This window comes from Linepithema humile, chromosome 3 (assembly GCF_040581485.1).
Source record: "Linepithema humile isolate Giens D197 chromosome 3, Lhum_UNIL_v1.0, whole genome shotgun sequence".
Lineage (NCBI taxonomy): Eukaryota > Metazoa > Arthropoda > Insecta > Hymenoptera > Formicidae > Linepithema > Linepithema humile.
This window is the reverse complement of record NC_090130.1, coordinates 1,355,388-1,381,545: the sequence shown is the minus strand read 5'-3', so window position 1 is coordinate 1,381,545 and position 26,158 is coordinate 1,355,388. Positions and strand designations below refer to the sequence as shown.

Genomic DNA, 26,158 nt, shown 5'->3' with positions numbered 1-26,158 from the left:
ACCGGCCTCGAAATAGATTTGTCCACGCCATTTGATACTATTCCATTAAAGAAATAGCTCCCCGGAGATTTCGCGTCGAACATTAAGTGGATCTGACGTTGCGACTTTCGTGACACGCCTAGAAAAAGGAAAGCTTTGTGAAAGCCAAGTTATTTAAATCGATCTGAGAACATAGTTTTCACATCACCATAGAAGCTTATGGAAAAATATTTCTATAGAGCGGAGAAACTTTTTGATGATATAAGAGGCATTATCACATCTCCACGAATAACGCTGTTTAATTCAATCCCGTTCTCGCAAAACTCTCGGGAAATCCGTCACGTGGAAAAATCGTCGGACGAAATCAAGGATCTTTAATCATGTTTTCTCTAATTGCGAGTGAACTGAATCGAATAAATGTTCGTTTCGGGAACATCGCCCAAATTTAATTGACAATTAAAGGCCGTCGATACTCCTGTCAGCCATTTGGAATGATGACGTCAGACGCGAGAAAATTGCCAGGAAGTACACACGGATAATACTCATAATGATATCTGGATCTCTCTGCGTCTTAATAATCAGCTTTCAGTAAAAAAATTACTCGCGTTATATACAATCTTCTCCCTGCTGACATTGTCGCGCAAGATGGCTGACGTAGATTAGATATTGAGAAGCCTTTGTGTAATTGGTTAATATAAAAAAAAATTGAAACATCTTTTCAAAAATATGACCGTTGTGGATAAAAGCTCTAACACCTTGAGAAATGCAAAAGTATATGAAGAGAGTTCTTTAGTTATAATTATCTCAACGTTTAATGTCTTTAGAATTGTCTTTTATAATGTAATGTCGAAATTACGGCGAAAGTTAGTCCCGTAATAATGAGCCCGCGGGAGTAAGAAGGAAGTATTCATTTAGTTAATGAAACAGAGTGGCTGTTTTATCGCCTACGATATGACTCTACATTAAACTTAGTTCAACTGCAATTTACGGATGTCAAACTTGAAAGGATATTGGTGATGATTCATAGAACGTGATAAGCCGGATTATCCAAAATTCCATAGTTTCCCTTTCTGCAAATTTCTGACGTATTATCTATCTTATTTGACATTCTCATTTATATTGATCTTATAATCTCTTTTGTACTTTATCTCAATAATTGAGACACTTCTATAAAACTGATAATAGGGATGAGCAAAAATTATAGATTAGCTAACAACACAGTAACAAATAATTGAATCGTAATTCAACAGATACATTTAATTATAAGGAGACATTTTCACAATAATTTTATGACGATTTATTAACTTTTTATATCTTGACGGAACATTGTTATATTTGTATTAATACTTTATATCTTTTCATCTTTAGTTTGTTCTTCTAATCTAGTAAGAAAATATTAGCAATATTGGCAGATTGGCGGCAAATTTGATGAAATTGTCAAAATATTTGATCAAACTGCTAGCATTGCTAACATCTGGCTATCTGAGTAAGAAACTATCTATTATCTATGATACTGCAATAATACATAACACGATTGACGAAGGGATGTGTAATTTTTCCTCTCAAGAGCGCCAATGCAATGTTATTGGAAACGCGAAATTAGCGTTTTACGTGTCGTCGATGGAGAACGTTTTGTGTAAATGAAAAATTCGCCATGTAGGTACGTTGCGCGATGACACGCGCGCGAAAAATAATACAGCTGACTAAAAAAAAAATATTCACACAGAGCGTAACCAACGCGATTTACATAGACATATTTTCGTTACTGTCAGCAACAGGAAACGTTTCAAAAGAGAATATCGGACGAAATAATACTGCCCTGAGGTTTCGCGAGGTTAAATGACTTGCAGTGGCGACGGCTCACACGTGCCTGACCGATATATTGCCGATAGTGGTAAATATCCAAAGTGTACACATAGTTGCTATTGATTCCGACGTGAAACATGTAATTATTGGCTCATAATTCCTTCATTAGCACGGCCCACGTTATAACGTGGCGTTCGAGTATCATATGTGTGTGACGTTACTTTTTCAAAGGAACTGGTCAATTTCATCTAGCAGATAATATCGTAATGCCAAAGGGAATTGTTGCCGATGCTATTGTTAATATATGAAACATAATTCCATTTATTACAGATAATTGTCCATAAATGCACATATAATTTCGTAGTAATAGTTACATTAGGATAGAAATGATGATTAATGCGGAATGCATTCTTAATGAGAATTCTATTATTAGCTTCGCGGCTATGTTCACATGTGCAAATATATGTAATTAAGGATTACGTCCGGTGCATGCAGCTAGGTCTGAATTATAAATCGTACACAATGTAGACAATTAATATTGGCAAGCGAAGTTAAAGTAAAGAATTATTATGAGAATTATTAATTGCTTTAAATACTATTTAGACGGTATTGCGATAAATGTCCTTAAATTGACGGTGCAACATACTATTACGCATTACATAAATTCTACTTGCATTTGTTTACAAAGTAATGCTCTTTATCGTAAGGTTGGCACGTACAAGAGCAAACATGATTCACGATATTGAAATACAATGCGTGGTCATGTTGACGAGACATGTGGAGTGTTTGTTCGTAGAACACTCATTTGTTTGTTCGTAAAACAATCTGAGAGCAATTCAGCGATGCGAGTTCCATTTACGCGAGGATACTCGAGAAGGTGATCCGAGAGAGTGCTTTTATACCCTAATCTCCGGATCGTTCTAGCTCGCTATCGAGGCACGTCTGATAAGCCATCGTAACACAAATCAATTATGTCGTCATTAAATGTCATCCCGAGAATGGGTCGAGGAGATGGTTTATCTTAGTGGAAGATACTATTTAATTCGCCATTTCGTGAGGGTGCATTATGTCGTGAGTTAATTAGATGGAGATGTTAAAAACCTTCTTTGACATAATACGTTTGCGTTTATTTACAGATTAGACATAAAATTAAGAACAATTTTACCTTTTTTGTGCAATAATTTATTGATAAAGCAAAATGATATTACATATATAATTTTAAAATAAAATAATATTTATTACGAGAAATATTAATGTAAGTTATTACGAGAAATATTTACATAATATTATTACGAGAAATAATAAAGAGATATTATTTAACGAGAGAAGTATTAACAACAAGGCTATATGTACGTTTTAAATTTACAAGAGTTTTATTATTTTAATGTAAAAATTGCTTTAGAAATGTTATCGCTTTTTTTCCGAAACCTATTTATGACATCTAATCGAAATTCTTTACTTGTCGTACAATGTGTTCGACTTTGAAAGAGTGAAAATCATAATGGGAAAAAGATTCTTCTTTAGCGATGGAACGTGGTTGGCGTCGATTATGAGCGCAATATATATTTAACTCTCAGTCTGGCTTTTATTTGTGGAATACAAAAAATTTCGAAGCACATACGTCATCCGCAAAAATCGTAAAGCAAAGTATTTGATAAATAAATTTGACAAAATTAATATCACAATAATAATAATAATGATATTATTTTTGAATCAGTTAATTTAAATGTAAATGTTTATACACAGCTAATTTGTAGCTTCTATTTCACAATGGTATTTTAGAATAGTTCAAAATTTTAAAATTATATATATGTGCTGATATATGCTTGAAATATTTATTACGACACACTTCATTAAGTGCCGCTAAGTATTGCAATTATTTCTTAATTCTGTATATATAAGCTGAGCGAATGTTTTATCGCTATTAGTAGTAGTTGTCTTTGAAAGGGCGGCTTTTCACGTAAGGTGATTAATGGCGTTGATCCTCCGCATGAAATTCCATACAAATCGGTGCACAAAGCTGAAGCAGGCGATACACGTTAGATCGCAGAACGCTCGTTAGCCGTTAGATGAAACCTACGGAGCGATTAATTAGAGGTGGCGACTTGTTCATGCAACATCGAACCTATTGCGAACACTCGCAATTATCACCTTCGCTCATGCGGACGTAAAATTGTTAGTTAAACCGCCAATGCACACAATGTGGCATCACCGGCGTGACTCGGAAAGCGCGGTAATTAACATGTCGACCAGTACTTAAGGCGCACTCAAGCGGAACTTATCCTGAATTGTGCTACTGCAGTTAACGATGCCTTGCTTAAGGCAAACTGAAGTTAGTTTATTCAATAGCGAAGAGTGTAGGCCAAGTTTTGAATAATTTGAGTTAGCTCTTAATGAATTTCGCAGCTAAAGTAAGAATATTTATTATTTTGCTTTTCAAGTTAATAATTAGAAAGTTGTTATTTTGAGATACAAAGTAATTAACGGCATTTAGCTGTGGTTTTCTCTCATACCCCGTTGAATCGGGTTCGTAAGTTTCGCTAGGATTAATTGAAAATACGAAATAAAGGTTCGCTCTTTCAAAGTCGAACACATTGTACGACAAGTAAAGAATTTCGATTAGATGTCATAAATAGGTTCGCTTCGCAGCGAACAATTAGAATTTTATGCTGGTGATAAATTGCACGCTGTTAACTATGCGAAATTATCATGTATCACATATTAATGGCACAAGTGATATTTTATATACGATATAATTTATATATGATATAATTTAGAGTAATTACGTAAAATCAAATTTTCAATTAGTTCGTCCGGTTTTATTTCTACGTCATGTCAGTCCTTATAGAATACGTTCCTTATTATTTATATGTTTGTAATAGAATAAGAAAAGAAAGAGAAACGAATATTTTAATAACCTGGTCCAGTATTGCGTAAGATTCAGTATTACGCCGCTCATTTTAATAGTTTCCTTGCTCCGATTCTTAAGCGGACTTTCCCCTGATCTTACGAGATTCAACTTGAAGAATCTGTTATGCGAGAAAACTCGTCTTGAGAGAAAAAACTTGGAGCATCTCGTGTTCGTCCTTGCTCAATCCGCAAAGTGAAACTTTTAATCACTTCAAGTTCATTTGTAAAAGTTTTCATTGTCGAGTAGACCGCGCGACGTTCGTCAGTGGAATAAGATACACGTCGTCAGTTGGCGAGAATGAGTCAAGACTTTTGGAGAAAACAAAAATCGTGAGCGGAAAAACAGAGGGAAACAGCGCGATGAAAACGGTGAAGCGAACAACTTGCTTTGAAAAAGTTTCATTAAGTCTTTGAGATTTAGGCGGATTACACGAAGCCTTGATGAGCTTTCAATTTGTTCGTCCGGTTTTATTTCTCGCATTCGGAACACGCGAAATCACAGAATGCCACGATAGTGAGAGTTTTCGTACTGTTTAAAAGTATATTTACAGAAACATTACTTGCTCGAGTGTTTACAAATTTTCCATATTTCAACTTTGATGATTTTGCTTCAAAAGTTTTCTTCAGATCTTTTAAGCGTCGTAAAATTACGAATTTTATTAATTAGGTAAATGAAATAATGAGTTAATTCTTGATCTTCTTTAGCGCAATTTAAAAAAATTTTTTTAAAGATGTAATTTTAAACAATTATGAAAAAATAAGTTGACGTTCTAAGATTAATATATTAAAAACAATGGGATAGTGAAAAAAATGAAAACTTTTATTGCTAAAAAATTGACAAAGTTTCAGAGTCTACAATGAATTGAAAATGCGATACGCTGAAACTGAATATATATGAGATTATTATTAAAAAAACAAAGGTGATTATTTTTGTTATCTTTCTATTAATATTGAATAACTCAAATAGTACATGATTGTGAAAGAAGAAAAAGTAAATCGGTGTGTACATTTGATGTATTGGCAGATCCTATAATGAAGCTGGACTTATGTAAACTTCACGTGGCATCGCGTCGAATACTCGTGTACAACACAGCGCCGCGGTCTCGTATAACTTGAAATTCATGCGGCGTTTGTTTAATACCTCGTTTAACATGAAACTCTAGCCGGAATTGAAGATTTATGAAACATCGCTCTGCGCTCCGCACAACATGAAGCGCAGCATAAATTCTCGATAACGTACAGCTGCACTTGCGTTTAAATTGCTCCGCGTCCCATCGATGTGTCATCAATATTCCGTTACTAACTACGACTTTTGACTCTACCATTATTATTTCTCTGTTGCGTATATTATACAACCGCATTACATCATTCCTTTGCACTAAAAATTAAAAGAATGTTTATTATAAAATAACCTTGTTGAAGATTAAGGACGCACACCTTCGTGTGTTACGAGGAAAGATAACTACCGTCCATTTATTTTGCTCAAGGATGGCTCTATCCTTCTGTTTGGATGCATTTTTATAATATAAATAGAAAGTTAAATTGCAATGGACAACACGATGTGTGTGGAACACTGCATATTTTTCATTCTGCTCTGATATTAAAAAAGTTGTCGGCGTTCTCGGACGTGCTGCGGTAACTCATCTTATTTTTATGTTATACTTTGAAATAAACCAAATGCTGGCTAAACTAAAATTTATCGATGGAGTGAGTGTGCTTAAGTTTGGTGACGAACTTTAACCGTATTATGACTTAGCTATACAGAAATTGCTTTTAACTTCGTCAAAGCAGGAGAGCTTGAGTGTCTATAAAGATTGATTAACAAGAGTTTAGCTTTTCATTAATAAAACACTTTACGAAACGTTTTAGATGTTCTACAATGCTTCACGAATATATATTATACAATATAAACAGCAAATATTATTCATATTTAACTTAGTTGGAATTTCAAAATTTATATTTGGTGTGACTGACGTTGGCCAGATTTAAATTGTTAATTGTCGTATACATTGTTTATATTCTCATATGTAGATATGTGTGAAAAAATGATTGCGTCACCAGTGTGGAGTTCTTTATCGCGAATGCAGCAGGGGATATATAAATTATATAAAAGATATAAATATATAAATATATATAAAAATTGTGTTGTATTTGATCGGACTTTAATTTTTCAAAGATAAAAATAAATCTTTATTTATCTCTGTAATCACGTTCACTTAAAATGAATGGCTTTTGAAGCTGCCATTAACGCCAAAGTAGTTACAACCTATCTCAACTTCGGGAATCTTTATTTACACCAAGTTTTATTAATTATCGGGAGTCTTAAAGTAACCGCCAGAAGAAGAGTAATCCGGCGGAGCAGATTATTAATGCGGTTACCGTAACGGGTTTTCCGCGCTGAAAGCTCTTCGCTGTTTTTCATTCAAGCCGTTTCCGTCGCACGTAGCCGACGCTAACGAAATTTTTTTAATTACAGCGACGTTCCCAAGTTAATAATCAAATCCATATATTAATGACAGCCAAACGACATTGCGAGGGTGCCGTCGTCGGTGTTCCTGGGAAATAATGGAGTAGTAGGGGTAGTGACCCGTAATCTTTGACATTAATTTTAATGACATATTGCAGGGGGTGTCGCGATACAATCTATAAATATTTCGAAGGCTATCAGTTTCACGACGACATGTAATTAACGCTTGCACAGGTGCAAAAGTAAATACGCGCAAGGTTATCTAATTTCCGGTAATTTGTAGTTAGGTGTCTCTGTAATTGCAGATCGAGACTGAACTTTAATTGGTTGGCGGAACTTTGATCCCTCTGGGAAATCAAGAAATGGCGCCGAAATGTGCGTGTCCGGTTTCTTACTTCATTTAACGCCGCTGCTCTTCAATCTGATTGCCCCACGTCGCCTCTTGTATTTGTTTACCTCTTGTCCGCGTATTAGCTTTTCACCTTAATTAACACTTTTCAAGCTATAGTTTAAAGTAGAGTTTGGTATGTTTGGTATGCCTTTATATCAGATTATTTTCAAAGCATTCTCTCTTTCATTCTAGATATTTATTCCTTTGCATTTAAACAACACATTTTTTCATATAAACGTAATTAATGTACGAATTTTTCAAACAGTCAATAACATATTAGCTTATTATATATATGCTGATATATTAACTGATTATAATAAGCTGATATATTAGCTAATTGTAATTCATACAAATGTGATAGAATACGTAAAAATACGTAAATTATGTAAATTTATAATAAATGCTAATTAACAATTTCTTAAAATACATAACGCGAGTAGAGGTGTGAAAAATATTTTTATTATTTGCATATTTACAAATGTAATAAAAAGTTATAAACATTTCATTAAAAAAGCCAAATAATTCAGTTTTAAATTAAAAATTTAAAAGTTGTAATTTACTCAAAATATTAAAATTACTTTGAGTGCGATGTTTTGCGCTGCATCGTAGATAATGTATGTAAGACCACTGAAAAATGACTGAGGATTACCTCTTTTAAAAATTACTGTTTTTTTTTAAATTTATTATCTACAAGTTGTGAAATTTCGAAGCAACAATCATTAATCTTTTTTAAAAATCCATCACGTGCAAGAAGACATTTTCAACTGGCAATATCCGCCATAAAACTGTAATATCGTTCGCGTCTTTCGCCAAGATTTTTTGAAAAATCTTTTGCAAGCACAGCGGAAGAGTGCGGGGATCGGAGAGTCGTGAAGTTCGACAGCTTCCGTACTCCTTACGTCGCGTTACGTTCGAACGTTCGCCCGCTCGCCCGCCCGTGCGTTCCGGGTCGCACCCGCGGGATAGCGAAAAAGAAGTTACGACTTACAGGTTTCCCTACGTAAAGCTTCAATGCGAAATGTTAAAAGTTTAAATTGCATCGGCAATGCACTTTTGGTAGATGCGAAAACAGTTACTCTTTATACCCGCGGACGTGAAAAGAAAACGCTCTGAAGAACAATGGCTTCACAAAGCGCTGTGCTGTGATAGCGGGAACTATCGTGCAAACGGGCGTATCTTTGTCCTGAGCCGCGCGCAGCTTTGATAAGTTTAAACGACTGTACTATAAAACAGCGTCTGGGGAGAAAATCTTTTTTCATCGGCTCTCAGTTTGCAATTGCAGATCGCGCAATATAATTACGGATTTGATAGCTTCAATCGCTACCTTGCATTAGATAAGCATTTTCTCTTGGGTCTATCTATCCTTACATAGAGTGCAGTGTGTGACCAAGTGGGATTATGTTATCTAGAAAAAAAAAGGAAGTAAGCTCGTTGAGCTCCAATTTGTCGCGATCGTTTATTTAACGTCGGGCGAGAGAATTATGGTTCAAGCAAAACTTGCTTGGAAAAGATCCATCATATACAAATAAAATTAAGGCTATGTTAACATGTTTAAATTAATTACAAAGTTTTTAACAAGATGCTTTTTGTCATTACAAATAATTAAAACTTTTATTTCTTTTAAAATGTAGTTTCTCGGAGTATTTTACTTTTTATAAAATAGAGAACAAAAAAATTACGCAAATTACACAAAACTGCAGAATTTAGACGCATATTTCTAAAGATAGGTACACGTGAAATTGTAACAAAAACCAATAGTCATTAATTAAAAAGGGGGGAGGGGAATACGCTTCTCAGATTTACTTGCAATTTACAGAGAAATAATTGATTTCATAGATTGAACATCATAGATATGTCAGAAATACGTCATGAATGCGATAAAAAGCCGCGAATATCAAGCAATGGCGCATAAAATTCATTTCGCCGTTCAGCGACGACAGCTTTCCATTTTGCTTCGGGGAAAGCTCTTTTCCGTCTCGCCATGACGACGGCGATATCGATATCAGGTAGCGTAAAAGAGGGTTAAAGTACGAGAGTCATTACCCGAGGTGGTATAGCCTGTCTCTCGCTGTTCTAAAACTGACACTATCCTTTTTTACGACGTGGCACTATTTGACGCAGTATTGCTTATTCACGAGTGATCTTCAATTAATCTTTTACGCCTTTTAATCTCGCGTGATATATTGCCGCGCTGGTTTTGTTTGTTGGAAAGACGCATGTGTTTTATGGCATAATAGCGGAACATAATACGGATAAGTGATACTTCACTCTCGCGGATGAAATAATTTAATGTTTACGATAGCAATGTGTAAGGGAATCTTAGTGATGCATGCAACACTTGATTATTTTCACAGTAGCTCGCGAAATTTATGAATAGCCTTATCGCATGAGTTTGTTTGCGCAGCAACGAGTTTATTCGTTGGAATTTATCCGTGAGAAATATGCGTAGTGTTTAGATATTGTATTTAGCTATCGTGAACTATGTTGATTTGGCTGATACTCGTAACTTTGCGCTGTATCAAATAAAATTCAAATTAACAATTTTCAATTTTACAATCTTGCACGCGTAATTGTATAAATATGAACAAAATACACGTTGACGTAACACAGTGCGTTACATCCACATTATATATTCACCACGTGCGATGCAGATGTGCGTGACTTCGAGTATTATTTAATACACTTCAAACTTACCCGAAACTTTGCTGAAACAGTCGCATGATATTATTTCGACTAAATGATTACGTGCGATACAGGCTGTTGCAAGGGGAACATCTTGCGGCAATCTTCTCCTTAGCGGCGTATTTCACATCTGAGCTTTTCCACTATTCTTGAGATGCCCGTTCTGGCGGGAAAGTTTTGATATGCCGTGATAAGCGTTCGCGTAGTGAAAGCATCCACTTTAATCCAAGATCCTATAAAATAATCCTATACTCTCGGCGTATCCTCCTTCACTCCGCCCATTTGTGATTTAGGCTTTATAGGGTTTACGTGTATACAGGAACACACGCCGTTTCTTGTATACACACACACATACCTACAAATACGTTTATATCATCTTATATTAGAAAGTTTTCTCGAGAAAGGTCGTAGATGATGCTTCAAGTCGACGTTCTTACGCGGAGAAGCGGTGCCGCTCCACGGTGACCGACCGATTACATTTAGAACATAACTCCGTCTTTCACGTTGAGTATGATCGATATAACTTGCGCAGCATGCGGAAAGTAATGTTAACTAGTCAAATAGAAAGGTTGAAGATGTAGAAACACTTCAGCGGCATTGATCACATTAATTGATAGTGGCAGTTGATTACTAAATTATAATAATTCTGATGACAATCAAAATAGCATATAAACAAAAATGATGGATTATACTCACTAATTAGCAAATAAACCTGAAGGTGATTAAATTAATAGAAATAAACAAATGATTATCAAGCATTAACAAAAATAAAAAATGGAAGATAGAATAATTTAGGACCATTATTGTGATTAGTTTATTTTTCCTAGATAGAAAATTTAATAAAATTATAAGGATTGTAAGAAGAATAATTTTGACAATAATAGAGATAATATAAAAAAAAATTATTATTCTTAAAATGTAATAATTCCCTTTCCGTGTTATGAATCGCAATACAGCAGATGCAATGTGAACGCATCGAAAATTGAAGCATGGTTTATAAGCTTCAGGATCAGACATGAGATTTCTGTCGGAAGGTACAAGTCTGCATTCTTTCTGACAGACATTGCATCGATTCATCATCCTGATGAAAATCTCATATTATGACCCTTTCTTCGGTTAAGTGAACAACCGCCTAACACGTTTTCGGCGATTAATTGCAAGCAGCCCATTATCGATTTTCTCTCAAAGAGGAGTCCGCATGACAGCTTCCTCGCCATCAACTATGAGCATCGTATGAATAAACATAGGCGATTTATTTGCCCCGTCGATCAAACGTCGACACGAAGCAGTGCCATTTCGCGATCACGTCATCCTTTATTCCGACTTGGCATCTCAAGAAAGGTCTCTTTTGCCAAGAAATAACGGCATGAAAATACGCGATGCAATGTTGTCATCTGTCATTTCTGTGACAGCAACGTAACCTAGTGAACTTTATTAAAAGTTTTCCACTACCGCTAATGTAAATCTCAGTAAAACAATAATCCGCTAATGCAAATCTCGGTGAAATAATAATCGGTAATATGTATAATCGAATAATGCTAGATATCACGTAATAATGTTTGTATTAACAGCAATAAAATTAATACATGCAATGACGATTGTACTGGAAACCGCTGCATTTGGAATATTTTATTGGATATACGTTTTGCAAATTGATTGAACCATTAATTAAATTATAGTATACCTTTAGCTAAAAGCTTTGTCCCGCAAAATCAATTTCAACACACGTTTTGCGGGCTTAGAACAATACGGGAATGCAGGATATATGCTGTTGACGAATGTGTTGTATACATTTCCAATTGGAAATTGCAAGCATTATCAATGATTGAAGTGTGAAATAAAAGGTCTTGGGTTGTAGCAACAAGCATCGATAAATAACTAAATACGTGTAATAGAGAATCATTGAATTGGAGAAAGAAATTTAATCTTCGATTTTAGCGCCGAGTGGTTGTCGCTGTCTGTGTAAGGATGGATCTCTTCGTTTTCGCTCCTGTATTTGTCGATTGCCGAAGAACTTTGATAATTAACTTACAAAGATCCACTGGAAGCCGATCCAAAGCAATTAGATGCGGTGTTTTATTTCAAACAAAAGTAATCTCTCGACGAGCGTTTCTCATCCTTTGTGTGCATCTCTTTTTGAACAAATCATCTAACATTACAGCAGTTTAAAAAGATTTATATTAAATTTCCCATTTATATGTATGTGTTGTTATTAAATTGTGATTTTCAAAGTAAAGCATCATTCTCTTTCCATTATTCTCTTTTCCAAACATTATTCTCTTCGTTATTAAATAGACATGTTTATTTGCGCATCAAGGAAAGCTGTATATTTATTGATCATGGATAAAATTATATTATAGAATATCTATTTTCATTTTATATGTCGTTGCACATAAATTAATCTGTGCTTAATATCTCGTTTCACTGCTACAGCACGGTGCGAACTCTTCTTTTATCCTGTATGGTGCGATATTATTTAGTGTTGCATAGAGAAAATTAATATTTACTATCCCTTTGTTCGATGGCAAACTTTTAAATTATTTTGCATAAAAATTGGAAGCAAATATTTAATAAAATAGTGAATGACTTTTTTTGCAGTTTTTTTCAAAACTGAAAATATTTTTGAATCATAATCACATTCCTTGAAAATAAAAATATTAACAATAGAAAAAAAAATTTATGAATTTTAAAGTTACATTTTATAAATGAGATTTGCTTTTGTAATTTTGCGGTATTTATTTGCGGTATTTATTTGCGATATTGTGTTTATGGATGATTAATGAATTTTGGATTATTAATAAATTTTTCTTATTTTTTTTGCAGGTTTCGAATTATCTCGGCGTCTCGAGAATCTTGGTAAGTCTTGACGTTTTAATTACTCCATTAAGCTGTGTTTGATTAAACTGTCGATGCTCTTGAAGCATCGCGAAGTCTTGTAAGTCTAGAAGTTCCGGAAAGCTAGATAATTCAACTGAGAAATTAGAAATACGATCGTTAAGATTCCGTCACTGAAATATTATCGGCAAGAGAGCACTTTGACATTCGAAAGTTTCGGTACCTTAGATATTAAATGCTTTGAGAGATTCCAGTCACTTGAAACTTTTGAGATATTTAAAACAGAATTCTCACTCAAATTTTCCATTACTGCAAATTTTGTATTAATTTTTTTTTTGAAAAAGATACAATTATATTTTTGCTTGCAGCATGACATTTCAGTCAATTATAAAGAAGTTCTTTTTAGTATTTTTAATCAGTGAAAGCAATATTTTTTACGTAAATATATAAAATTGCATGTACAAGCAATTTGTCACATGATAATATACATGTGTCTAGCGGATGTTGCTACTAGTTTATCATAATTGAGAATATTCGCTTTATCTCTAACGTACTGCGTGTCATGTTACCTATAAATTAGGATATGATCATCCGTCTTTATATGCATCTACTTACGTGTATTACATCATGCTTATTAGTGTTTTATACGCATTCTCTACAAAATGCAAATTACGCTAAAGGATACTGCATTATATTACAAAATTATTCTTTTAATCAATACAACAAACGATTTTTTTATATTAATATAATTTGCGCAATATTTAAGCATATATATCGCAAACTTTTAAAGTTATCTCGAACATTTTACTTATAAACTTCAACGAATATCGATATTGCGAACTTCAATTAGTTTCAAGAAATTTTGCTTCAATATTGGAAACTAGAAATCGAATTTTTTTCCGTTAACATCTCAACATCAGTTCGGTCATTCCCAAGTGTATAGCGTGTTGCGACGCATTGTAACAATGAAATGTCGCCTCTATTATATGGGATGTGATACATGAAAATTGAGTTGTGTAAATATATCCCGTACATCTCTGGGATTTATTCGAGATGCAGAGAAAATAATCACATTTTTATCATATAAATTGCAAAGTTTAATTGGAAAGAAATGGGATAAAAAACTCAACGTTAAAATATTTCTGAAATTCAGTAGCACGGATATTATTACAACAGAATATATATATATATATGTATATATAACCACAAATATAATAATAAATAATAAAATCTACATATCTATTGATCTATTTTGCAACTTATACGTAACAAAAATTTTTAATTAAATGCTATGAAAATAATACAATTTAAACCGGAAAACGATAATTAAATTTAAAAATACCGCGCAATAAAAATTAATTCGCATAAATATTGTAAAGCTCGTGCTTATTTGATTGCGGTAACATATTTTTGAAATATTACATTTGTAAAACATCAATACCTGCGAGACCCAAGTCTGTTGTATAGCGGAAGATGCATATTCTATCATAACGCGCGTGTAGTATATTCACTCTGTTATACGAGTTTCGACATTATAAAGTTTTATTACGAGCGTTATGACTCGCGCGCATATGTGCAGCGTGACAGTATGTCTTATGAAAATGATGATGCGCATTCCCACCGCGCATACATCGCTAAATCTCATTGTCTCTATTCTGGCTGTTGCTTCACTCGGATGCGAGTATAACGCGATATTATATCAATAAGATTTAGAATACAATCTGAGTAAAATAACATATCACTTTAGCAATACTAAATCTATGTATATTTATACATGTTGGATATATTGATTGCCATGAAGTCTACATCGTATCAGGAATATTGCAACAGGAATATTTAAAAAAAAACCAATCGTTAAATGGAAAACATCGGACTTGTTTGTAATCTTTGTGCACAAAGTAGGCCGTATGTATTGTTTTATATAATATAAAACAATAATATGAAAAATGAGAGAAAGAGAGAGAAAGAGAGAGAAGAGAATATCGATACTGTCTGTGTATTTCCTGGCAACGCGGCAACTTATCCCACATATATTGTTTTCACAATAAGGCAGACAGTATATTAAGATCCAGGCAAATGGATTTGCATAGGCGTCTGAGCACATGCATATGCATGGGATATATATTGCGGAGATAAATGGAAATTGCAGCGAACCGCGTAAAAACTATGCGCGAATGCAGTGCGTCGCAATGTTTAATTATAACTATCGAGATAATAAACGCGGGAGTCGGGAGCGGCTGTCGATGAAACATGAATGCGACATGAATGGCCGATGAAGAGAGAAAAGCGAATGAACGGAAGAAATGAAGTATGCAAAAGATGAAGTACAGTTCAATCATTGAGATATACATATTTCATCATCCCCCGCATTGGCAATCGTGAAGTTCACGATAAAAGCTGGACGTGATTTTTTCCCTTCTTATTGTGACAACAGGAAATTGAATAGCCACGGCAAAATTGTATTTGAATCATCGCTCTCTCGTAACTGTCGCGTGACGTAAAATCTCATTTCTTAATAGAAAATACCCATGGGAGAGAGACAAACGATAATTCGCTTATATGCACTTCTCTTATACGGATAATTCGCTAGATCGAGAAAGTTTTTGCTCGAGCGTAAAACAGCGCACATTGGAATGGCACACGACATTCGTCGAACAAAAAAGGCAAGAATTCCTTTGTTCGTAATTTATCATCCCTCTTTCTTTCCATTCTCCGTCAAGACGAGAGATTTAAAGCTCGACTCGCAAGTTGCTGGACGTGCTGAATCGCAGTTTAAAGCAGTTAACGGAGCTTTGTAAATGACAGCACTCGCATCGGCGGTAGCATATGAAATCGTCGGTTATGCAATGCTATGCAGTTTCCTCGATAACGTTCCGCAAATACGCATTACAAGCGCAGGCACATTTCATCGGGAACACTCTCGTGGCAATTGCATAGGAGGCCGCCACACACAGACACATTTTCGTATCTATACAGTAAACCTATAAGGAGCTTACAATCGAGAAGGAAGACGCCTTTGTCACGGAATTTCCCTCTTGAAGTTGTTTTGAACGTTCCTCCGCGATTTGTTATATGTATCCATACACATACACACATATACGCGAAATCACGTGCGCACGGCTAAAGGAGCATCATTATAGCTTTCACCGTCGTCCTTGCAATTGTCATCCTTCCTCGGAAAGCATGCTCAAGACTTCGCGAAGGTCGGTGTCGCCGGAAATAGTCACAATATCGCGGTTGTGGATGTTTATCAGGTGCACGTGGAATTTCGACGTGTATCTAGAATATACCGAAGTCGCTCGAACTTGTTAGATTCTAGACGCTTTTATGCATTTTATTCGCTTTGGTGCGAATGTAAAAATCGCGAATATTATCTGCCTTTTAGGTGTAATCCGAAAAATTTTTGATAAATGTAATTTTACGATAAGATATACATATTTATTCCATTGCACTTTAATTTATGAAAATCTCCGCGTTTACAAATTATCGCAATATTTTGATTTGAGAAAATTTGATTTTACATTAATTAAAATATTATTACAATTAAAACCAGAACTTCTCTGGAATATTGCGCAAATTCTCAATTATATACATAACAATCATATACATATGTAGAATACGCATATAAAAATTTAATTTTTTATGCAATCCATTACGTAATTAATATCAATTGTCGTTGAACATCTCTTAATTGCGAATTGTGGACGCGCTTACTGATTCAGCTTATATCGGAATATTCGCTAATGAATCGCGATATCTCGATATCACGGCGAAGAGCATTTCCCGAACGAATGGACCGTGAAAAATGGGCGAGTACCGAAATCCGCAGCACGATCATCTAGCAAAAAAATCCAGATTAATCTCGGTGGATTACAAACGTGGAGTATATCTCTGTGTACGTTGAGGTCACCATGGCGACGCGAGTTGTCGTCTATAGTAGCGGACCGCGCGGTTGCGATATACGCAAAACCCACCGGGAGTTTATTCCAGCCGCGTCCTGGATGCACCGTCGGTTATGATTCAATGGAACCAGGACGAGATACACAAACTCATCTTACCCCTCGCAATTTTGTATACAATTACGGCTAATGCGACACAATGCAGCGAATGTTTTGACTAATGTGTGAAAAGAAAATTGCATTTGCGATTCTTTTCATTATTTACGATCCAGCGATTGCCCAATGATGATGAAAAATTCTTGAAAGCTATTAAAGCTGTAAAAATTTATTTTAGTTAGGTTTAAAATTAAGAAAGTATATTTTATTTTCGTACAGTTTTTGCGCGAAACAAATTGACATTTTCCGTTTTAAATATTTTTTGTTCCAGTACGCAATAGCTTAACGCCAAATAGTTCATCTTTGTTCTTTGTTATCAAAATAGTTATATATGTAAATTATTATGTAAATTCTGAAGTATGTAAATAATTAATATTTTGCCACGGTAGCTTTTAATCAATACTAACGGAGTATATATTTATGTGAAGTTATACATGTTGGTAAACTAAGTTGAAAAATTGACAGCTCCGAATATTCGACTCTCAACTAATTTATATTGGCTCTCACATCTACTAATCACACGAAAAATGATCATATCATTATTTACATACCTGAGAGTTTAATGAATAAAATGTTAATAATTAAATTTCTCTGAGTTAATCTGAGGATTTAAAGGATTTTAAGGCGCTTCTTGTATGTAGGAAATTACATGGAAAGGTATTTGAGAGATTTCTTATACGCTGGGTTGGATATAAAATGTTAATAACTATGTGGATTTTTTCGAGAATTTTGCAGATTTAAAAAGATATTTTCTCGAGAAATTTGTACTTATTATCTCTCTAAACAATTTGATATTTACGTTTTCTACCACCGAAACTCTCGCTTGCACGTTATAAACTGTTTTTCGTCTTAATCTGGTTTGTAATGCTAGATGAACCGCTCCATGCGAGGCGAGAGATGGGGATCATTATTCGTGCGTATGTTTCCTCATTAAGTTGGCGCGTAAAACGAGATAACCTCTTCGCAAAAGCGTCGTTTTTGCATAACAATTTTGCATAAATGAACACTTAGAATGCCACTGTTGGGTTCGATGAACTCCAGTCTTTGCGGAATGATATTTTTTATGAGAAATTAATTTTGCACATAAAAAATTAAATAATAATAACAATTTTTTAATTTTAATATAATTTTAAAACACGAAAAGTAAATTCCTTAAACTAATTCCGAGTGAAGAGCAATTTAAATGAAATAGATAATTAAATTCGTTGGAGAAACAGCTGGATAAAGATGATAATATTTAATACAATAGGCGGTTAAAAAAATACTAGAACGAACAAATAAGATATAAAACATTAAAAAATAAAATTAATAATTTATTAATATATTTATTAAAAAATAAATTACAAATTGCAAACAACTTTGAAAACAAATTACAAATTAATAGAAGCTTTATTAACTTATTATTTATCAATTTTTTAAAAATTATAAGGTAATACGATAAAGTATATTTACGCCTAAGCTCGTGTGACTTGATAATAGGGTGTTTTATCTGATTGTGAGACGTACATTGCCTGTCGTCTACGTCATAGCTCCCTCTCACCGTCTGCCTGTAGAATAAATCACTTTTGCGTCCCAATGGGAACGCGTCGAGGAAGCTAATAAAATTTCTGCCGCGCGAAAAGAACGATGCGACGTTGAAGTTGTCAGGTTCGCGATATATGACATGCTTCGACGTTGTCCTTGCTTATTTTCGTTCGCGGTCGATTTGAAATTAAAACAAAATTGCGGCAATTTTTCACAAAAAGGACATTGAATCCAATTAACTATATATATATATATATATAGCAGCGACTAACAGTATAAAATATTTTTTCTTTCACGCATATTCTTGATTAAAAATAAAAATCCTTGATATTTAAAATAAAATTGCTTATTATCATTATGCATAAATAAAGTTTACAATACATTATCGCGATATTTTTTAAACAATTAAAATGTTATTAATTAATTTCGTAAATAATAAAATTCCATAAAAACATTAAAATTTGATGGAACATATATGATTCAGAGTAATGAAATAATGCCAGATAAAGGTGATTGATTTAAAGCAATTAGCTTTGTCTGGCAAAGCAATTTTTACAGTAATTAGCAGAAATGAATTACAAATACTATGTGATATTGATTGATTTTAATTGCATTGGACTTGCATCAATCTCTCCGAAAAAGCTTTTGTTGGCAAAATTGCTCGAAACAATATACGAACACCTATAAATAGTAGGGAACTTTATTGGAATTTTTTTGCAAGTGTATGATTTCTCCGCGTCGCGAATATCATAGCTGCTGCAAGCTTATCGCTATTATTACAAGCGAATTTGGAGCAGTAAAAATCTGTTACGCAATCGATCGATAGATCGCGCTATAAAAAGTCCTTGCGTAATTCCCGATTCTCCTTTAATCACGTTCATGGCTAAGGAATCGTCGCCTTAATAAGAATTTTCCACGTGCACGATAGGTAATCGATATCGTGGAAGAGAGCGGAAAGTATTGTGTTTGCGATCTTTCAAAACTTGTCAAAGAACTGAAATAGCTATAATATCCATGATTAATTGCTATTTCGAGACTTATTAAATGCACTCTTCAAGCTTTAATTAAATTATAATATGTTTAAAATAATAGCCATTGCGATTGTGTGGCGAAATAATAGTTGACAAATTAAATGCCAATTATAAAACTTGTGAATATTCTTACTTCGTTATAATATTATATAGCGTTGTGCTATATATTGGACGACTGACATCTGCATACAAGTCATATTAATTACAGAAAATCATTATTAACATCAAATAATAATATAATATATAGAAATATAATAATTGAATAGAAATTTCAACTAATTATCCAACTTATTTAATGCTTCGGTGTCGGAATAATTAATTGTAAATAAATTGACATCCCAATTAAATTATGTTTCGGATACACTTATCGAATTGATGTTATTCGATAAAATGAAATCTGATAATTGTTGATATTAACGTGGAAGCTACATCGGTGCCCAAGATTATTCCGTTTCACATTTGACAACCGGACGTAACCGGCATGTTTTCATCATCCCATCGAATTCTCTGGGGAAGTTGACATTCGTTGACTAATATGCCTGACGGGCGATATCAGATGTTCCATGACGTCATAGTCTGTACATATACCAGATATCGCACGAATATCATCCTCGAAGCGGGCTTCATAATTGCTGCACGAGTACATCAATGCCTCGAGCATCGAAATATCATGGAATTAGCTTGTACTTCAGAACTGTACGCAAAGTGTTTCAGCGTTTCGTCAATCGTCATCTCAACGTTTAATAAGAAAATATAAATTAAAGAAATTATTGATGCCGTTACGAAGAACCGGCACTGAATTTATTTTTATAATAGAGATGCGTATTTCCGAGAAATATGCAGAGCGTAATAGATAATTAGTAAAATGCAAGAGATACTTTTTCTGCGACATTAGTCGCACTAAGCAAGATTGTTATAATTATAATTAGCCGAGCGTTGTTTTCTGCATATACACGAGGGATTTTCCATTTCCGGCTTACGTGAAGTTGAAAGAATTCAATTATACGATATTCTTTGTGACTGCATCTTCTATTTTCTCTCTTCTTTCGTGCCGCGATTGTTTTATCCTTTTCCGTCTATAAATTTTTGCTGAAATTATCTTATATCTTCTCCACTAGCTTTTTCATTCGACCTTGTCGGCGAACGGAGAGCCATTTTATTTGTTTAATGCCTCGGGCAAGCGACGTTTCTCTTATATATTTATCTTCGAACAAGCCCTTTTAGACCGATGCGTGAGTTAAACTCACAATCCGATCTTCGCAACCCCAGAGTGATTTCTTTTAGATTTCTCGGCGAATTGATTTTCTTTGTTTTGGCGTATCATGGAAAAAATGTTAGTCGATACCTTCTGTCGAAGACAGAATTTTTTAAATGTTCAAATTCAATGTTTGCCAGTTATAATATTCACAGTCCCAGAGTGATTTCTTTTAGATTTCTCGGTGAATAGATTTTGACGAGCTGCAAATGATCAATTTAATTAAATGTAGCTCCGATGAAGATACTGATACTTGCGATAAGAGATTTATGTAACAAATTTATCAAAACATTATTTTTCGTGAAAAATTAGAAGTATTGTCGATAAATTGTTGTATTACAAAATTTGACATGCTCGACTTTCATCAGACATTATATTATTCAGAGATATTAATTTCTTTTTGGTGAAATATGGATTACCGACGTGTGTAATTGAATATTATTAAAGGACTGGTTGATGCATGCGGTAATGTATACGGGTCTGATTGTTGCGTATTTCAATGATTCCACATAAAAGAGAATAAATTCACTGTAGTGACGTTTTGTACATTTGATACCAATTGGGATTGAGCGAAGTGATATTGCATGTCGAGAAACGCCAATATACGATATTCTATGGTTTTTTTTAGTAAAAAAAATATTTTTTAAATTGCATTCTTGATATTATTACGGACGTTTGATTAGCTTTGTGTTTTCAATCTTATTACAATTTCATCTCGGAGAGTCCTAAGTGAATATATAAGACAGTATTAAAGTTACTGAAGAGATACTGAATTCTGAGTTTCCGTATTCCATGTATAATATAAATCTCTCATTTCGAATTTCTCCTAAATAAATAGAATTAAAATTTTATTGCTTTTGTGATGAATGGCAAATAAATGTTAATCATGATAAATTAATAAAAACATAATATGTAAATATTATAAGCGCAACTTATAATATTTACATATTATGTTTTTATTAATTTTTTAGAATAAAAAAATTGCTATTGTTTAATACATTTCCTTAAATTTTATAATTAGCAAATTTATCACAGTCTCGCAGATTTGTTGTTAAGTTTGTTTGTTTCGGGGAAGTTCGTGTTTCTGCTAATATATTGATGTGATTATTGTTCACCCGCGCACTTGCAGACCCAGTTCGCGTCTTTTGAGAGGATTAAGAATTTATTTACTGACCGTTAGGCAAGCCGGCTCCACGAGCTCGGCAGTATATCCTAAACCGATTATGTACCTACGCTAACGTGTTGGCAAACAGCCAAAAGCATTTTGTACAAGACCAACAGTGAGAAGACGTGCCGTCGTTCTAAATGTCAAACAATCCTAGCAAACCTAAGGCTAGAAAGAGAGAGAGAGAGAAAAAAAGTCTTGAAACTACTTTAGATATATCTCCCGCTAACTGGTTCCGCATCCCTTACATGCTCCCGAAAATTGCTTTCTTAATACTTTCGCTCATATGTTTCACATATTTGCTTATATTCCTTTGAAACTCAGAATCCTTTCAAATTATTAAAAATACATAATGTTTTTTTTATTGTACAATTAAATTGTAACGTTACAAGTTTTATAAATAATGCAAATGTCCAATTTGTTCGAATAAGTATTTTTATTTCAGCAAGTTTTTTTTTGTCTGAGATAAAACCTGAGCGTTTATGAAGAAATTCATAAGTCATTTTTTGTCATGTCAACGTTTTCAACTCTCGCGTTAGCCGGAAGTTTCCGTGAACCTCCGGTCCATTGGAAAGGTCTAGCTTCAGAATTCAGTGCACGTCTTAGGGTCACCTAGTCTCTGAGGGCTCGGACTAACATAAGGTGTTTGAGTTCCAATTTTGCGTGTGTCAGACGTCTCTTCTAACAATCAATATCTTTCACTATCAAATATCACATCGCCACGCCACCACCACAATGTTGTATTTTCAGTAACATTCCTTTCGCGTGCAATCCGTTTTTAGCACGATTCCATAATGCATTCTTCAGAGTCTAGGTAGTTCTCGGTAGTCACGGTTCTTATCAATCTTCAAATTACACATGAAAGAAACTAACGATGTTTATCGGGATTGCTAATGACTTTCTGGCATGACGCTATTAGTTAGAGACCATTCTCGATATGTATCGTTTTTTTTGTTCCAACGGACCTTCAGGCTTTGATAGGGGTGTCTGTAATTACGGTACACGCGTCTCGATTCGCACTTGCTTTGCAACGACTAATTCCGATCACCTCTTTAATTACTATATCTGTCGATCGCGCGTATTACAGAGAAAGGTGTAGACCGGAGGCGCTATCGAGAAAAGTCGCTTTAATTGTATTGCTCGCGTATCGACGTCGACACGCTACAGGAAATAACGACGAAAGCACCGCCAACAGTGAATTGCATCTTAACGTCGTTCTGAATTGTGAACTAGAGAGAGGGTGATAATACTGGCAAACATCAATCTGCGCATGGTGCGCAAACGCCTACTACTACAAACAAATGAAATTTGTTTCAACAGAAATCGACAAATTCCTCGAAGTAATATAAGAATGAAAAAGAATTTGATATGCTCCGCTAAATATACGTATGTGCTGTAAAAATGGAAAATTTAAAAGAGATTAATAATTTGAAATTTTTTATTGCAAAGATTTATTTAAATAAATTGAATAATCAAATATTTTTAAATAATTACGCATCAAAATACAACAGATTAATGAAGTTTGATGTAGCATGAAGAATTTTCGCAAAAATTGAACGCTTAATAAATACCAAGCCCGAGATTATTTATGATTTAATAAATTGGTTGTTCATTGATCGGCTAAATTTTATTTAATCTGATATTCTCCATTAACTGAACGAAGTGCAGCAAATCAATAAATTGGTTTATTAAATGGTCTATAAAGCCATCTATGTGACTAGCTGATAAATCTTTTCAGATTGAGATGGCTCGTAAATGAATAAATACTGCTCAATAAACACTGAGCAAAAAATCACTCGCGACTGAATAAATTCGATCAAACCATTGGCGATAAATTTCATTTAATCTGGACATGCTATAGCGATGGAAATTGCAGCAAAATATATTAGATGCTCAGCAATTTTTTATTATTTAGTGGAATTAATGGAAACTAAATTGGTTGGATAATCGAGTATCAAACATTGAGAATAGCTTGCTAAATTTGCAAAGAGATATTACACATAAAAATGATGACACAGCGACAGATTATTGAATAAAGACTACCTACATAATCGGGAATTTATACAGTAATATAATCTTTTTTTTTGTCATGTGCGAACATCATAAATCAGCTGATATAAAGGCATGATATGTCAGTTTGGAGGACCTTAGTGCGACATATCACGGGGATACTTTGAGGATTGAGGGAAAGGTCATATTCTTTATCTCGGGGTAATCTAATCCGTTTAGCCCTAACGGACATTCTTTCTGTATTGCTGTTTTCTATTTTACTTTTTGCAATCTCGTAAAATCAATAAAAAAACTGCCAACTCTCCTCTTTTGTTCCCTCCCAAGCACCAGCATCGATAAATATTTATTGATAAACCGTAACGCGCGCGATTGATTTACAATAAAAGTTTATTTTAAGCCGCGTCTCATTTTAATACGGAAGAAATGCAATGCAATCTTTTTGCATTGATAATGATCCACGATTTAACATATGTAGAGTGTGTCAAGGCTAACTATGCTTCTCTTGTAACTATATCTCTCGTGTAACGACATTTGCAATAAATGCCAAGAGATTATTAATTTGTGTAAACAATATTAACAGATTTTTATAGATTGAAAATATAGATAAATGATGGTCATTTACATTCAAGTAGATCTTAATATATTGCTACTTCAATAATTGCTTATCCCAATTTATTATTAATCAAGAAAATTTAAAAATTTAAAATAAAGAATATTGAATAAAAATAAAGATTAATTTTAGATTTGTTAAAATATTCAAAGTAACAAAAATAAGAGTACTTTAAATGTTCTGCTTTTTAAATATTTTATTCTACGGAAATTGAATTCTCTTCCTTTTATTTTATATTTGCTAAAGTTGAATCATGAAGGTGTAATATATAAAATGCTACGTAGTAGGAAAAGTTAGTATATATTTTCTCTATACGCAGATACGAACGACGTAATTGGCGGTCATGTTCGATGGTCATGTTTGTTACAATGTGCGTTATTAAAAATCTGCTTGGTCGCTCGTAAACTGACATATTGGCTACTTCTCTTTTATGGCCAGTTTTGTTATTCCGTTTTCTATAGTACGATGTAGAAATTCGATAGCCGCATCGTTACTTCTCTCGGTAGGATTCTAATAAGAACCAAATGTTGGGTCGAACGCATTTGATTGCTATTTCCCTTCGACGAATGAGAAACGTAGCGGTTTTCCATATCTTGATTTTCAAACGATCGATTGAATTTCGCTGGAATATAAATCGGAAATCGCTATGTGCATTAAGGGCATACACTACTGATTAAATCTTTGCAATTTGGGATGGTTTTCTGAATATAACAATTAAACGATCATCTACGTGCGCTGGTGCTATCAGCTTTAAGGTCATATAGGAACAGCGCAAGATACGTTAAAAATGATAGGTACGAATAAAAATTAATAGATACCGTCAACTGGGGTTGTCTTTATTTTATTGAACATATATAATAAAATTTTTACGTCTGTATTTTATCGAGTATCGAAATGTGCACATTGGTCAATATTGCTTTTTTATATGTATTTTATTTTCTCTTCTAATTTATAAATTTTATTAATTTCAGAGGAATTTAATTTCCACTGCTAAACATAATTTTATTATGTTCCATAAAAATATGTAATACATTCGTAACAATGTATATAATATTAATTCTTTATTAGTACAGAAAGATTTAAAAAATATTCGATACCGCGAAAGTTTACAATAAAAATATTTTCGATACATTAAAGATACGGGAGAAAATTACTATTTTTATTTTGTGAGAAATATTTATTTCGAATAATGCTAAAACAATAAAGATACAAAAACTAACTGAAAAACAAAAAAATAGCCCAAGGGTTTGGGTTAAAGGTATACGAGTTAAATATATATTATTATAACTTTTTACTAAATTAAGAAAGATGGAAGCATGTTTTGCATCAGTATGTTAATGAAGATTTACCATGCGAAAATGGTAGCAATGTGTCTGTTGTTATGATGGACATTGTAGTCACTTCAGCGCTTGCACAAAATCCTGGCAGTCGCCGCAGC

At 33.8% G+C, this 26,158-nt stretch overlaps 1 long non-coding RNA gene across 1 annotated transcript in view; it reads left to right on the top strand.

Moving 5' to 3' along the window:
- The window catches only part of LOC105676536 (uncharacterized), an 81,285-nt gene that overhangs the window by 46,185 nt on the left and 8,942 nt on the right, over window positions 1-26,158 (top strand). Inside the window, exon 2 of the long non-coding RNA XR_001101401.2 lies at window positions 13,059-13,091. This is a non-coding gene — a long non-coding RNA (uncharacterized lncRNA). The remainder of the gene's footprint in view (window positions 1-13,058; window positions 13,092-26,158) is intronic.